This window comes from Phyllostomus hastatus, unplaced genomic scaffold (assembly GCF_019186645.2).
Source record: "Phyllostomus hastatus isolate PE091 unplaced genomic scaffold, TTU_PhHast_1.1 phas_contig_159, whole genome shotgun sequence".
NCBI classification, from domain to species: Eukaryota; Metazoa; Chordata; class Mammalia; order Chiroptera; family Phyllostomidae; genus Phyllostomus; species Phyllostomus hastatus.
The window spans coordinates 6,395,381-6,412,397 of NW_025333640.1; the positions used below are offsets into that span (position 1 = coordinate 6,395,381).

The following is a 17,017-nucleotide window of genomic DNA, read 5'->3' on the forward strand; positions in this document are numbered from 1 at the left end:
CCAATGACTTAAAAATGTTGGAAAAGTTATTTAATAAAAAATAAGAGAATCTTAAGACTCATTAAACTCTATTTCCATTGCTCCAGTTTCATTTTACATTTGCTAGCACACATACTTTCACATAGTTGGTGTCATCGGCCACGTGCAGTCTGGTGTCCTGTGTCTTTCATTTAATGTAATAGAAATATTTCTGCATGGTGGTAGTGTTCATAGTGTTAGTTAAATAGCTACTATACATATTTCTGTGCCTTTCACATATTATTCATCATTTGTTATTTTCCAGTTTTCACTGTGAATATTTTTGCATAACGTATCTTTTTTTAACTCCTTTTGAACTATTTCCTTGAGGTATGTATCCAGAAGAGAAAGCTCTGGATTACACAGTTTTGTAGTTCCTGTTAAATATTAGCCATTATTCTTAAGACAAATTGAACCCACCTGTGGTCTCCCTAGAACTAAAACTGTGCAGATTTGTCCATAACCTTGACATTATTCAGTCTTACAGTTTTCCCTGGTCTTAAAGTTGCTTTAATATTTTACTTATGTAGGAGGTGGTCCCAGACACTTTTAAGAGAATACGGTTTATTTTTTATTTAAATATTATTTATTTATTTTTAGAGAGAGGGGAAGGAAAGGAGAGAAATATCATTTTGTGGTTGCCTCTCAAGAGCCCCCTACTGGGGGCCTGACTTGCAAACCACACATATGCTCTGACTGGGAATTGAACCAATAACCCTTTGCTTTGGAAGTCAGCACTCAGTCCATTGAGCCATATCAGCCAGAGCAGCATACAGTTTATTTTTATATCTTACTAAGATATGGGCGTTTTGCAACAAATGATATAGGTTTCTGAAGTAGCCCTAAGTGGTCAACCCTTCTTAGCTGCAACTTTTCACAGTTCCCGGGCGCGGCGTCCGCGTTCCCTTTGGAACTGCGCCCACTAGGGGTCAGCGCAGGCTCAGTTTTGGGCTTGTCTTCCCACAATGCACCGGGCTCTGTAGTCGCGGCTTGGGTTGTTGACGGAGCTGCGGCGTGGACCGCGGAGCCCTGAAGGTGCACGAGGCGGCGACAGGGCGGGCGGGGGGCGGGGCTGAATGGGGGCGTGGTCAGAATCTGCAGCCGCCGCCGCCGCCGCCTTGCTAGTCCTTGGTGCGGGCTGCCGCAGGGGCTTAGGTCGCGCCCTCCCCAGCTCTGGAGACTTCTCCACCTGGCGCAGTGACAAGGTAGGGAAGTGGGGGTGGGGCCGGTATATGAAGTCTTTTTTAGTTGTGCAAACAGGAGAAGTCTTAAGTTGCTAACATTCAGAGCTGGAGCAACCAGGTTGGTTCGGAGGGAATCTTATTTTAAAACTCTTTTGTCTGCGTCCCTTTGTCCCTGTTCCTCCAGTCTCTGCTGGGCTCAGGGGAGTCTGATTTTGGGAGTTAGTGCCAGGGTAATTTCAAGCTCTTGGTTCATCCCTTCTAATGTACGGATGCAAGCTCCGGGGTGGGGTTAGAATGTGTGAGAACTTGTGTAGGTGTGGGCTGGATTTCTTCAGGTGTGTATGTATATGTGAGGATTCATGAAAAATTAGAGGTAGGTCTGGATCTAGTTCACCGTCTGGGTGAGGGTCCTGAGTCCAGCTGTTTCAGGTACTTAAGTGAGTGGCGTCTGTCAGTGTCCCACCTGCGCCAGCATATCAGGTGTTGGCTATCCTGTGATTTAAGCTAGTGGGTGCCCTCAAGTTCTAGTAGACCCAAACACACCGCACCCAAGACTACTCTCCAGGACACTGCTTACCAAAAATCCCTGCTGCCACCCTCCAGAGCGCCTCACAGCACAGCTGACCCTAGTTTGGGGATCCCACACCTAGGGCTTTTCAAAAAGTAAAGTTTGACAGGTAGAAGCACTGGAATACGGGGCCTCTGGGATAGCCTAAGGTTATTGGTGCCTGTGCTCCTCAGCCTGTTTCTGGGTCACAGTGCACGGCTCCTTCTATTCAGTCTGCTTTCTGTTACCCTAGCACCCCTTGGCAATAACACCCATCTGTAGTAATCCCAACCTGAAAGCTCCAGGCTGCAGTTCTAAGGTAACTCCACCTTTGTCCACTTCCAAAGGCTCAGGAAAGCACTTTAGTCCTCTGATCCCTATCCCCAGTGTAGAATACATTATATTTTTTTAAGATATATTTTTCTTTAAAACCCTCATCTTGTCAATGCCCATTCCAATAAAATTGGTAGATTTTACTTGTGAAATCTAAGTAGTTTCTTTTATTGTTAAGTACTAAAGGTTATAATTAGGAAAACTACCTAAACAGTATATTCTTCAGGTGAACATGATCCTGATGATCACATTAGCTGATAGTAAAAGGCAGCAGATGGGAAATCAGGCAAGCTTGTTCCAAAACATTTCTGCTGTTAAGAAGAGGTTGGACAATTAAATTAGCTTTATTGTTCCTTTCAAATGTAAAATGTTATGAATAACACAGAATCCTTTTTTTGCTGGTCACACCTCTTGAACTTCAGATAACAATAAAATATAAGAACATTCTTTCAAATTATTTCAAAATAGGTATTACCACCTCACCTATGCCCAAGGAAAGAATCTAGGAGTTGTTAGGATTCTAAATCTTTGTTAAATAGAATTTCTTAATTATCCTGAACTCTATCTCTGGGCACTTTCCTTCAGAAGTGTCAGTTCTCTATCAAAGTACGAAATTATAAATTGCTCTTTATGTATAATCTCTATTTGGAAAGTTTCCACATCTGACATTAATATTCATTCAAAAGCATTGTGTATTTGTGAGTAAAAAGGTACAGGCCTTTAAAAGATTAAAAGCAAAAAGAAAAAAAATTGTCTTAGCTACTAGACATCCTCAGTTAGTGGCAATAGACACAAAAGATAAAACCAAAATCTAGTAAGTCATTAAAAGTCAGCAACACCCATGAGAGCTAGAGGGCACTGTCTGAAGCTTAAAAGAAGCAGTGTAAAGACATGTCCGCGATAACTTTGCAGAGTAGCTAGAAAACATCAGTAAGCTCGCAGCCTCAAGAGAGTCACGTGGAAACACACTGACACCCATATAAAAAAATTTATAAACAAGTTCTTGGACTCCCCCAAAATAAGCAGGTCAGGTGTTTCCCACATTAACCATAAGTACTACGCACATTAGGTTAATTTAAACAGTTGGCCCATTGCTTTTATAACCTTCCATTGCCTTTATTATTTCAAAGAAGGCACAGCTGACATAGTTCTTGCTTCCAAAAGAAGTAAATTAAAAAAAAAAAAAAAGCTGACCTCTAGCCACAGACTGGGGTTTGCAGGAGTTAGCACAAACAAGCAACTCATAATTTACTCAATTCTTGAGCAGATATTTGTCAAGTACCTAGTTAAGTACGAGACCCATTTCTTCAGCCCATTCCTAATGAAAAAGAGCCACCGGTATGATTTCTTATTGGGGGCTGTGTCACCAGGACCATACGAGTAGGGTCCTCGGAGATTTCTCAGACGCCGAGGAACAAAAGCATCTCTCGGAAGAACCATGGAGACATGAGGAGCTCAGTTGAAAAACACACAACTTATTTTGGAGGGAAAAAGGAATAAAGTACCTCAAAATAGTTCCTTTTGGCTTTCATCTTTGTGGTACCAATTTTTGAAAAGCTGTTTGTTATATTATGATACTAATTGTAACATTAACTAATGATAGCATTAACAAAATCGTGGAGGTAAAGTGGCAAGATGTGAGGCCCGGGAAGATAAGAAATAAGAGTGAGGAGAAAGGTAGGGGTCAGGTCGCAGAAGGTCGTGCACGGGTGAGGGGTGTGACTGAAAACGAGGAGAGTGACAGGGTCACAGCTGCTGTGGATAGTTCACTCTGAAGCCTGAGTGGAGGACAGAGATCAGAGGCCAGGATGCTGTAGCAGTGACTAGGAAAGAAATGATTATGAGGGCCTATTTATAGAATGTACTACCAGTTGCAGCTTTCTCATACGTTATTTCATTTGGTTTTCACAACAGTCCTTTGCAGTCAGTAAGATTCACATCATCATTTTGTAGGTGCTTACCTCAGTGCTTTGTGTACACCATCCCTAACCTTTACAAAAACCCTATAAATTAGGTGTGATTAGCCCACTTTACAGAAGTTGATACTGAGGCAGGGTAAGGAGCAGCCCCAGGTCCAGTGTCTAGTGCAAAGCTCATTTTGAATAGCAGGTGAGTCCTGCTTCTTTAGAGAATAAAGCACGACAACCCTTCCAGGCAAACCTATACCCTGGAAACACCTCTCAGGACTCAGAATGGCAATAAGACTGCAGTGCCCAGCTTCTTAAGCATTTCTGTCTCTGCAAGAGTCCCATTGAACAGAACAGTGTGGCAGTTCCTCAAAATGGTAAACACAGAATTACCATGTGATCCAACAATCCTGCTTCTAGGTGTGTACCCAGAAGAAGTAAAAACAGGATCTCAAACACATAGCACCCTTATGTTCATGGCAGCGTTACTCTAATACCCAAAAGGTGAACACAACTGAAGTGTCCATTGACGGAAGAACGAATAAACAGAATGTGGTTTGTGCCTGCAATGAAACAGTATTCAGCTCACAAAGGAAGGAAATTCTGACTCAGGCTACAGCACAGATGAACTTGGAGGACATCTAAGTAAAATCAGCCTGTCATAAAGGACAAACTGTAATTACACTTGCAATAGTCAAATTCATAGAAATGAACAGGAGAGTGGGGTTGCCGGGGGCTGGGAGGGGAAAGGATGGGAGGTTGCTGTTTCAAGGGTAGAGAAGTTCAGTCTGGAAAGATGAAAAAAGTTGTGGAGGTGGATGGTGGTGATTTTTGCGTAACAATGTTTATGTGCTTGATGCCTCTGAACGGTACATTTTAAAATGGTTAAAAAGGTAAACTGTATGTTATGTGTATTTCACCTTCAAAGCCAAAAATCATGTTGAGTGTCATGTTATGAACAGATGACCAAAGTACTGGTACATGTGATAGATTAGTGATAAGGAAGACTAGGAAATGCACTTCCAAAAGTAAAACAGACATCTTGTAAAGCCCGGCCCAAGAAAAGAATGCTAGCTAGATTTCTAGAGACAGGTCACAGAAGTGTAAGACTGGAAAGTACCCAAGACACCATTGAGTGCAATCTTCATTCTTCACAGATGCAAACTGCAAGGCCCAGAGCTATCAGGTGATTTCCCCAGAGTCACTGAGCAAGTTCAGGCAAGGGGAGAATGCAGAGCGAAAACCTGGCCTCTGCCAGATACTCATACCTGAGAGGGACAAGGACCCACTTGCAGCTGACAGACAGAGGTGTGCTCTGGATTTCTCACGTAAGCAGAAAGAGAAACCAAGTTTTCCATCTTTATCAGCCTTGCTGTAGCAAATTCATAGGATTACAATTACTGAAGAAATTTAGGTGCTTAGCTTTTGGTCATTCATTTGTTCTCAAATATTTGAGGGGCTGTTGTGCCAAATATCCTCTCCAGTTTCCAATTTTTCTATCCAGTAACAACTATCTGCCCACTTTATTCTAGCTGCTCTGCCAGTCACCCTTGGACATAAACTCCTAAGTCATGTAAACCTGCATTGGCTTCTGGAAAGGTGCTGGGAGAACAGGTAGCGTTGAAGGGGAGGTGATGGGAGATGAAGTGGCAGGGTGTCAGATGCCAAAGAGAGCTGTGATTCCAGTGAGGAAGCTACCCAGAGCTAGAGGGTTCTCAGTAGGACAGGTGTCCAGGGCTACAGGTGCAGAAAGATCGGGGTCCTGCTCATGGAGCTCACCCTGGGCACAGTCCCAGCATGGGGACTGCCTGGGGTTGTTGACGCCTGCATGGAGGATCAGAGTGATACACGGAGACAAGCAGAGGTGCAAAGGAAGGGGAAGGGATGTACAAGATAGTGCAATCTGGAAAAACCCTGATTTTCATGGAATAACATCCCCATCCTGTAGGCTCTAAGGATAAAGCCAGATTGGTGCTGTACAACTATATGCATAAGTGAGAATAGAACCCCTTTTTAGCTATGGCTGGTGTGTCTCAGTAGATTGAGGGCCAACCTGCAAACCAAAGGGTCGCTGGTTCGATTCCCAGTCGGGGCACAGGCCTGGGTTGTGGACCAGGTCCCCCAAGAGGGGGCATGTGAGAGGCAACCACACATTGATGTTTCTCTCCCTCTCTTTCTCCTTCCTTTCCCCTCTCTCTAAAAAATAAATAAATAAAATCTTTTTTTTTAAAAGAACCCCTTTAAAAAAATTAAATATAGGGACCTGACTACTTCCAGGAGAACTGAGGTATAGGATATAAGTAAAACAACTTACAAGATAAGGCATTAGGGTAATTTAGTAAAACAAGCACCATATTTGAAACCACTTAAGAAGGGAGGGCACAGCAGGACAGGCACAGAGCCTGGCATATAGGAGGCACACACTACTGGCTATTTTTAAAATTGTTCAACAGAAAATGGTCATAGCAGTGAAGCAGAAATAGATCCTACCAGGTACCTGAGATGAGACATTTTGTCGTGGAACTTGGCTTTACATTTCTTTCGAAGCCATGATATAAAAAGGAAACAGGTTGGGTTACATCATTTTCTTATTCTGGCAAGGTAAAATACACAGATTCAATTATAGAGACTTTTTTTTCCCCCGGAGCTAAATTCAGAGAAGGATTTATCACATGGGCTCCTTCGAATATAATTTTGAAGCTGTGTACAATGTCTTCAACAACATTTTATGGACAACTCTGAAAATGTCATGTAGATGAATGGCTTTTATGCAGCGACACTCTTCGTACCTTTCGTGGCAGCTATCTGGAGTTACCATGAATGTGTGAAGTGTTTTTCTGCCAGAATACTGCAGCGGCAGGATTCTAAGAGTGTCGCCTTCAGAAAGCTACCTAAGGCTGAGTCATCAGGAGAACCTGGAGATTGGGCAGAATTGGACATCTGAGTGGGGAAAGGTCCAGTTGTCTGTGGAGCTCCGCCATCATTACTGTTCTCTCGGGTGGAGGGTCCCTTGGCGGGAAACAAGAGCGAAGTGGTCCAACAGACTTTTAAGCTTTGGAGCAAGAGTGGATTAAGCCCTATGCTGCTCTCGACACAGATGGCAGGCCCTAGGGACATAAACAACTGCGGCTGGTGGGTAGACCAGCGGTCAGCCGCCAGCCGGTGAACATACTTCGGGTAGAGGGGAGGTTGCATGGGAGTGGGGAGGCCGTGGACTTTGAAGTCAGCTACGTCTGGTTCAGCTCCCAGCTCTGCAACGCATTAGATATGTGATTTCACAGATGACTTAATTTTCCTGGTCCTCAATGGGATATTTACATCTACCTGGTGTGAGTCATTTTACTGATCAGAGATAAGATATATAAACAGTAATAAAAAGTAGTAGCCAACAATTATTGATGCTTAACTCGGTTGAAGTAGTCTGTTAAGTGCTTTACATGCATTATTTCATTTAATCTTCAAAGCAGCTCTCTCTGGTACCTACTGCCTGGTACTTAGTAGGTGTTCAACACATGATATTTATTAGTATTAGTAGTATCAGCTATAATAATAAATCGATCAGGTAAAAAAGGCCATCTTTGCCCTGGAAATTAGCAGCTGGAACAGGAGTCAGCAAACTCCTGGTCAGAGGCCACATCTGGCCAATGTGTGTTTTTGTACAGTTGGTGAGCTAAGCATGGTTTTTCCATATTGAAACAGTTGAAAAAAATTGAGTGCTGCCTGGTGTGACTTAGTGGATTGAGTGCTGACCTGCGAATCAAAGTGCTGCCGGTTCGATTCTCGGGCAGGGCACAGGCCTGGGTTGCGGGACAGATCCCTGGTTGGGGGTGTAGGAGAGGCAACCAGTGGATGTATCTCTTACACATTGATGTTTCTCTCCCTGTCTTTCCTCCTACCTTCCCATCTGTCTCAAAATAAATAAATAAAATCTTTTTTTTTAAGAAAAGGATTGAAAGAAGAATAACATTTCATGACATGTGAAAATGATACAAAATTCAAATTTTAGTGTCCATAAAAATTTTTTTACTGGAACACAGCCATATCCTTCTGTTCACATACTGTCTGTGGCTGCTTTCATGATACAGTAGCTGGGTTGAGTAGTTGTGACAGAACTGTAAGTGGCCCACATTGCCTAGGATACTGACTGCGTGGCCCTTTATAGAACGCATTTGCTGACCCCTGACCTGGAACAGACCTCCTGGGGCCAGGACGGCTGCAGAGCAGGAACTAAGACAGCCTCAGGATAAGCAGGACTGCCCCAGGGTGAGTGGTAAGCGATGGGATCCAGAAGGAGCAAAACTCCCATTGGCCTCAGTTTTGGGCCCGTGGACAAAAGATGCGGTCGCTGCTGTAGGGCCAACGTGGGCAAGCTGAGGAGCGAAAGGGGGCTTGGGCCGGGCCATCTCTCTGCAGGTTCTCCAAGCTCAGCCAGCCTGGGACTAGAACCAAGTAAGAAGCAGACAAAGAAATCTGGGATCTGTGAGCTGCTCTTTTTTTTTTTTTTTTAATGTTATGGGTCACCATCACAATAAAATCACATGATGAAAGCATAACCTGGGTCTCCGTGTAGCCACATTAGCCGTTTCCAGACACCACGAATAATACTGTCCATTTTCATGTAGGCTGAGGCTTGTGAGTCGTTCATTTTTATGCTTTGGTATGTTCGCTTTTCCCTTTGTGTTTTAGCGAAAATTCCCTTTCACATATTCTAATCTCATTTAAGCTGGCTAGGGGAAAAACGATTGATTCACACCTGGGCCAGGATAAAGTCCAAACTTCTTAGCTGTTCTTAGCCGTATGGTGTCTGGTCTGGCCCCTCCTCACTTGTCTAGACTCATCTTCCGACCACTCCCTACACACCCTGTGCCCCTGGAAGGAAGCCTGTTCCACAGCTCAAGTTGTTTTTTTTATGCTCGGCTGCTCCCTCTGCTTTCCAGCTTTGTACGTCTTCCCTGTCCGCAGAAGTGTCCTCCTCCTCCAGGACTGCTGCAGTGTCCCTGCCTGTCCTGGAGGGGAGGGTCGCGTCTGCCTCTCTGCCCTCCGCCTGCTGTCACAGCACCTGTCCCTGCCATTGGCATCCGTTGCTGAATCCTTCCGGATTAGGAATGATGAAATCTTAGCACATCCCCTTGCTTCCGGGACGTGGTACCCTAAGTGTGTGAAGGAGAATCAGCGTGCCCTGAAGGGCCAGGAGCAACGGACTTTTCTGGCCAAGTTCCTGCCTGGGTTTTTGTTTTTGATTTTGTTTGCTTTTCTCTTAAGAAGAATATTGAATAATTCAAGAGGAGACACCCTCTACTTTAAAAGACAACACTATTCAGAGTGTTTGTGTTGTGCCTCTCTCAAGATAGGTTTCACACGACTGCATTGCAGTTCAGAGAAGACACATCGGGAAGGGCTGAGACGATATGGTCCCAAATCCTTGTTGCTGATGAAAGTAAATGTAAGGACAGAACTTGAAAATACAGGGTTGGGCAACAGTACGGTTGCAGACGAGCACATGAAACATAGTTTGTCCTCGTATTATTATTTAGTAACTATTATATTCTTCATATGGAGCGCTGTAAACCTACTTTTGCCCCACACTGCATAGGCGGCTGACATGGCCACGTCCCATGGGGACTCTTATCGCCCTCAACTGACAGTTGAGAGTCTTGGCGCTGTGAAGGGCCTTGTGGAGTGGCCTCTTGGTGTTTGGTGTTTGCTCAACCCAAGGGTTGTATCTGCACTTGAGGGTTTGTTGCTGGTGACTTTGATCTCTTAACTGAGTGACCACTATGATATCAAAACATGATTTCCCAGGCACAGTTTGAGTCTTGTCTTGGGTTGTTTTTTGGTTTTTTTTTTGCTTTTTGTTTTTTTTTTAAACCCAGATTCATTATCACCTTCTGGCCTGCTGAATCTTATCGGCCAGTTCGGGCTGTCACACCATTTGTGCGATCTTCTCTGTGCGGCCCATCTGCATCAGGCCGGCAGTTTGCGGTGCGGAAAGGCCGAGAGTCCTATCAGCAAACCCCAAAGTTCCTCTTTGAGAGCACTAATGAAAACCACCCCAGCACTAACAGTTTTCATTTACGAAAGAGACCTTTTAGAGACCAATGGTCTCACTCTAATCAAACATTTACTTTCTGATTCTGTCCTTCCTTCAACTCACCAAATTTTGCTAAGGTGGTGGGATGGTTTCTGCCGTCAGGTGTGCCCTTGTGGCCTCCAGCCAGTTCTGTTTTTTCCTACTCTCTCTCCTATCCTGCACAGCAGTCTTTCAAACAGCCTCCATTCTCTCCAAAACTCCCACCCTTGGGTTCTCCTCACTCTGAGCAAATGACCCTGCCTGCAAGTTTATGGAAATGATAGAGGCTGTGAGGCAGTGACACCTTCAAGTTTCTGCCTCTGTGCTAAGAAATCCAGCATTCATCTGCGTGCATTCCTTCTGCAGGCATTCCTGTCTGTCCTGTTCCCACCGAAGAGGTAGCCTTCCCTTGCCTTAGGACCGGCCTTTAAATCCGTGCCTTGACCTCCTCCACCTCGCTTCTCGGGGACTTCTCCCAACTAATTATTCCATCTCCTGCATCCTCATTAGCTTTACAAATTCTCCTCTCATCCACCTGAAAACATCTCCCTGTGGCAGCCTCCCCCTCCACAACACAGCTCCTTGACTTAGAATTGTTTCTACTCCCTGACTGCGCTTCCTCACCTCCTCAACCTTCTTCAGTCGGTCTCCATGCCCATCCCTCCACTGAAACCTTCCTCACAAAGGCTGCCAGCCACCGCCTTGTTGCTAAAGCCAGTGCCTGAGTCTCAGTGACTGTCCCACTGATCTGGCAGTGGCATCTGACTTCGCCAACCACGCGCTTCTCTTTGAAAATCCTCCTTTGTCGGCGCTGCTCTTTCCCAGGTTCCTCCTCTTGCTTTCTCCTGGGGCTCACCTTCCTCAGTGTCACCTCTTCAGTGCTGGTTGTACCCTGGGCTCTGCTCTCACTGTCCCTGCTCTTCCCACAGAACACAATGACAGAACCCATACTCTTATTGAACTAAGTGACCAACCCACCAAACTACCACCAGCAAAAGCCACAGCGAAGGAAATGCAGGATTCTGGTGCCTGAGAAGTGCAGGGGTGGGTCTGGGAGAGCGGGTCCCGAGACGTGACCCGAGGCTGTCACAAACAGCCTCACTCTGTCTCTTAGCTTTGCTTTCCTCTGTGTTGGCTCCATTCTCAGGCAGTCTCTTTCTAAATGATGGCAAAATGCCTCCTGGCGACTGTAGACATGTAGCTGATCCTCTCAGCAAACACAGTGGAAAATTTTCTACTCAATTTCTTAATCTGGAAGTTGGGGAATCATTTTTGACTCCTCTCTCCCAACATCTGCTCAATCACCAAGTCCTATACAAACTTCTAAATAACTCTCCACCACTGCTGTTCATGTTCAAGTTCAGGTCCCCCCCTTCCATCCAGATTCCTGCAATAGCCTCCCAGTGATGTTCTGTCTTGGGTCTTGCTTTCCTACAATCTATTCTTCACAGCACAGCCCGTGTAATCTTTTGGAAATGTTTGTCTGATCCCATTACTTGCTTACACAAAGCTTTGCTGGAAAGCTAAAGGCAAAACTCCTTGTTCTTATGTAAGGTATTGCGCGATATAGCTGCTGTTTTCTTCTCTTTCCTCTCTCTCTTTTCATCTTCACCCGAGATCATGTCTTTTGACTTCGGAGAGAAGGGAAGGGAGGGAGAAAGAGAGGGAGAGAAACCTCAGTTTGGAAAACTTCGGTCAGTTGCCTCTCCTATGCACCCCGACTGGAGACTGAACCTGCCACCTGCTGGGGGCCAAACCTACAACCTAGGCATGTGCCCTGACCAGGAATCGAACTTGCTACCTTTTGGTGCACAGGACCATGCCCAACCAGCAGAACCACGTCAGCCAGGGCCTCCCTGCTCTTTTCACTTCTCCTCCCCTGCCTGGTTTTGGACAGTTCAGCCACACGTGCTGGGTTAGCCGGCTCTGCCCCTTTTGACATAGTGCTCCCCTTCCTGGACCCTGTCCCCCTGTCCCCCTTCCCAAGGAGCTGCTCCGTGTCCTTTCAGGTCTCAGGTTGGACAGAGCCGCACCGAGAAAAGCCTCCCATACTGCAGTATGTACACACTCTTCCTGTTGGACGTTCTCCTTTTTCCACGTTAGCACTCAACACACAATGTATTGTGGTTGCTAATTAAACGTAGCAAGGTCTGCGAAGGCAGGTATTTCCCTTGTTTTGTGAAATGTCCCTAGCATCACAGAGTAGATACTCAATGAATATGTGTTGAATTGTAAAATAAAGTGAGATGTGGCTGTACTAGGTAATTTTCCCATTCTCTTCCAGACTGATTCGATTAGCTACTGGAACATCTAAAAATATAGTGCCTCTTACTCCTCTTTTTTTACCTGCTTGTGGGTCCTCCTTAGAGAATAGTCAAGTTTTAGAATCAAAGAAGATCTTAGTAATCATCTAGCACTCACTCACTTCATTCAACAGACTAGGTAGAGGGAGCTCAGAGGAGCTCAGTAACTTGCACAACCCACGCAGCCATGTCCAGCTGCGTCATTGGACCAGAACTCAGAGCTCGTGACTTCCAGTCCAGAGTGGCTTATGGTATCAGCACTTTCACCAGACTCGTGCTGTGTGATTTTGATATTAATTCAAAGGAGTCTTACTGCCTGTAGCCTCACATGTTTTACTCTTTAAAATGTGCTTCTAGATCCTGTACAGGACAATTGGTTCCATCAGTTTTTTAGGGTGAAAAGTACTCACTGGTCCAGAGATGCCTCGAGCATCCCCCAGAGCCTGTCCTCGCAGGCAGGGTCAGTGCTGAGTGCCGTGGGCTCTCGGATACCGCCGCGGAAACTGGGAGTTGCACCTCTGATTTATTTGTTCCACCCTTCACCTCAGGAGGGTCGTTACTAAGGAGATGCCATCTGGATTCGATCTGAGGGACACTCATGTTGTGTAAGAGAAGTAACAGACTTCCCTGTTTAGCTCTTTGTGTGAACTGGCCTCCGGGCCTTCTGGGAGGCTGGCTGACGGATGTGCTTCACGAGCTAGGATGTCCTTCACTCTCCTTTACAGAAGAGAATCACTTCTGTAACAGCCTTGTTGATGTTTGGAAAAGACTGGATAGAGGCGATTTTCTAAAACTAATTATAATAGAACTGGGTATGGGGGAGAAAACAAATACTGGGAACATTCATTCATTCATTCATTCATTCATTCATTCATTTATTTTTACAGAGGGAAGGGAGGGAGATGGAGAGAGAGAAACATCAATGTGTGGTTGCTGGGGGCCGTGGCCTGCAACCCAGGCGTGTGCCTTGACTGGGAATCGAACCTGCGATGCTTTGGTTCGCAGCCCGTGCTCAATCCACTGAGCCATGCCAGCCAGGGCCATTTTTTGATTTTCAAAGAAATTTTATTTTTAAATTTAACTTGTTAAAAATTAAAAAATACATTTTAGGAAAATCCAAAATGGAACCTCTTGACCAAAGCGTTCAATTAATGGACCTATTCTAAAGAACATTCCTTGAAAATTCAGAGGTTATACATAAGTGTCCTTCAAGCATTCGTTTACAATAAAATGTCCAATGTATCTTTTCATTATGACTCCTTGCTCGAACTGATTATTTCAGTTAACTGAGTTCCCTACCGTTTTACCTGCTGTATGTGGACTTGTTATGTGCTTCTGAGTCTTCTTGTGTAGTTATGATTTTGCTTTTGAACGAAAATGTAAGCTTCCGTAGGGCTAGGACTAGACCTACGTACTTTATTTCTTCCAGATCTTACCATGGGGCCTCGTCAGTGTTCTGTTCATGCCTCCGATGATGGAATTTTACTTCCCTAGATATCGGTGGGGGCAGCCAGTCTTTTCCACTCAGGGTCAACATTATTGTTTTGTTTTCATCTTTTCTCCTTCCTTCTTCTTAACTCAGGGACTTATTTTTTTTCCCTGAAAGGAGAGAGAAAGGGGTCCGTTTCTCATATAAAGAGATACTCAATCACCAGTCTCTCCTGGGGGCTTGTGTGCATTTGGCATTGTTCTTGTTACTTAAAAAGAAACTAAAAATGAAGTGAAACACAAGTTAAAAATACATTTAAAACAGATGTTTGTGCTTAAATTAAAAAATTCCACATACAGCCCTTTGACCCAGCAAGTCTACTTCTGGAAATCTGTCCCATGGCAGTAATTAAACACAGGCGAAAAGGTTTAGCTCTAACGTACTCCTCTCAGCCTTGTTTATAATGGGGAAGAGTTAGAAACAGCTCGAATTTTCATCCGTGGGGACCTCACATAGGAATACAATGGAACTCCTCAGTTAAAAACAATGTGTTTACTGACATAAAGACAGTTACAATTTATTAATTGGAAAGCTTAAGCTATAAAATTGTACAGTTTTATCCCACTTTTGTAAAAGAAAATATACCAAAATGACTAGGAGGATACACACGTAGATTATGTGGTGATGATAAAATTAATGTTTTTCTCACCAGCGTTTAAAATTTTTCTACAGTAAACTTTTATGAAGTTATTTTTAAGGTTATAAACTACTCCAGCCAAAATGGTTTCTATTAGTGTCATTATTTTGTATGGCTTTTTCTTCAGAGGTAGTGGGTTGTAAACGAATATGCTAACAGTTGAGGGCGGTCTCAGGGACAGGGAGACATTGCCTCCACTCCCTCGTCTCCATGCCATGTTTTCCTCTGTGCCGTGGGCCACGCCAGTCGGGGCGGCCACGCAGCGCTCTCAGCTGCTGCGAGCATGCACTAAACCGTCAAGTTCATGCCCAGTGATGGCTTATTAATTGATTCAACAAATATCTGAAAACTGACAAACTGGATTTGAATTCTGGCTCTCCCATTTAACTCAGTGAGCTTGGGGTAGTCAGTTAACTTCTCTGGGCCTCGGTTTTCTCATTTTTAAAATGAGTACTATCATGCATTGTTGTTATAAGGATTAAATGAGATACAAAATGTATAATTCCCAGAAATGAATAGTATAATAAATACATTGTTATTACAAGGATTAAATGAGGTACAAAATACATACATGCCCAGCACAGAGCACACTCCCCATAAAAGTAACTTTTAGATGCCCAGTGTGTACCAAATACTGAGATTCATGTTCACTCCATTCACAAACATTTATTGAGTGCTTAGCACGGGCCAGACATGTACACAGACCAGTGTGGTGATAGCCAGAGGGAAAGGGGGTGTGAGGTAGTTGGCGGTAGGCAAAGGGGGAGAGAGTGGGGATGGAGAGAGACTTCACTTGGGTGCACAGTGCAGTGTGCAGATGATGTTTTATTGAGTTGTGCATTTGAAACCTGTATGGTTTTGTGAACCAATGTCACTCCAATAAATTCAATTAAAAAATACGCCCCTTCCCAAAAAAGAAACAAGTGGAGAAGCTGGACGTGCAAATCCAGGTGTCTGACTCTGAAGTTCACTGCACCACCAAACCTCCCTGCCTTCACTTGCTGAGTCATTGGTTTTAATTTTTTTATTATTCATTAATTTTTCTACTTCTGCTTATGCTTTTTATTGACATTCTTGCCCACACTTTTTGCTCTGCAGCAGGAGCAGCGAAGGAAATAAAATTTGAGTCTCCTTATTTTGCATGAAAATACTTAATTATCTCTGCAGGAGGCGACCCGAGAAGGAACACAGGACAGCTCTGCTTGGAGTGTGTCTTTGAATCGGTGAGGAGTCACAGCTGACTCTCCTCCCTGTGCAGGAACGAGGTCGCAGTTGGGGGCAGGGGTCGGATGCAGCCTTGAAGGAGGCACGCCCAGAGGGCAGGGGGAGGCTCCCAGGGGGAATTCCTTGCACTGGCCATCCTCCTGCTCAGGTGAAGGAAACAGTTGATGCCTCCTGTATACATCTCGTGGTGCTGTATCTTTGTTTCCTGGCTCAGGGTCTTTGGGAAAGAAACGGTTGCCCCAGCCCAACCCATCCCTCTCCCTCTGCTGGCCCACAGTTGCCCAACCGTCTGGAATGTTCGTGTCTTCAAAGTAATGCTGGATAAGTACTGCTGGAATTTGAAAAATTATTATGAAATTTTTCAAGTATTCAAAAAAGTACAAAGAATATCATGACTTACAACTTAGTTTTGTCAAATCTCAATGTCTCGTTTTTGTGCTCCTGTTCCTTTTTTACAATAAAAAATACAGATATAAGTCACACAGAGAAAAAACAAATACCATGTGATTTCACTTATATGTGGAATCTGAAAAACAAAACAAGAAAAACCAAAATGAAACAAACTCCTAGATACAGAAAACAAACTGACAGTTGCCAGAGTGTCGGGGTGGGGGATGGGTGGGAAAAGGGAGAGGGATTAAGAAGGGCAAACTTTCAGTTACAAAGTAAGTAAGGTAGTGATGCACCTCGGGGAGAATATAGTCAACAATAATACAAAAACTGTAACGTGACAAATGGTTATTAGACTTGTAATAGTTGTGATCATTTCACAGGGTGTTAGATTTTGAATCACTGTGTCGTACAGCTGAAACTAATAAACTATGATATGTCAACTATGTTTTTAAAAAATTAGAAGTAAGTGTATCAGAAACCATCCGTGAACCCCTCCCCAGTTTCACTGCTCTCCCTCCCTCCTTCCCAGAGCTGCCACGGCCCAGAATTTCCATCTCTGTGCGTGCTTTCCTCCTGTCACTTGCTACGGAGACATGCATGGACCAATACCCTCACACAGGATGCCCTAAGGCACACCCTTGCACCTGCGTCCTCGTACACAGGTGCAGGAGTTTCTCTGGGATGCTGACCTAGAGCTACAATTGCTGGGTCATAGTGAATGCACACTGATGTGGCCACACTTCTGTCCACAGTGGTGGTACCAGTTGGCGGTGTGTATGACAGCTTCAAGCTTCTGCCTGCCTCAGTCATGCTTGCTGCCGTCTGACTTAAGTTTTTTTGCCAGTCTGATCCATGTGAAATGGTGTCTCAGAGATGTTTGTACTTTCCTCATTACTGATGAGGTTGAGCGTT

At 44.5% G+C, this 17,017-nt stretch overlaps 1 protein-coding gene across 1 annotated transcript in view; it reads left to right on the plus strand.

Annotated features, from left to right (window-relative positions):
• Window positions 1-1,140: 1,140 nt before the first annotated feature.
• Window positions 1,141-17,017, plus strand: part of EXTL3 (exostosin like glycosyltransferase 3) — a 104,806-nt gene continuing 88,929 nt past the window's right edge. The window contains exon 1 of the mRNA XM_045830988.1: window positions 1,141-1,223. The gene's annotated coding sequence lies outside the window, so the exon portion shown is untranslated. The remainder of the gene's footprint in view (window positions 1,224-17,017) is intronic.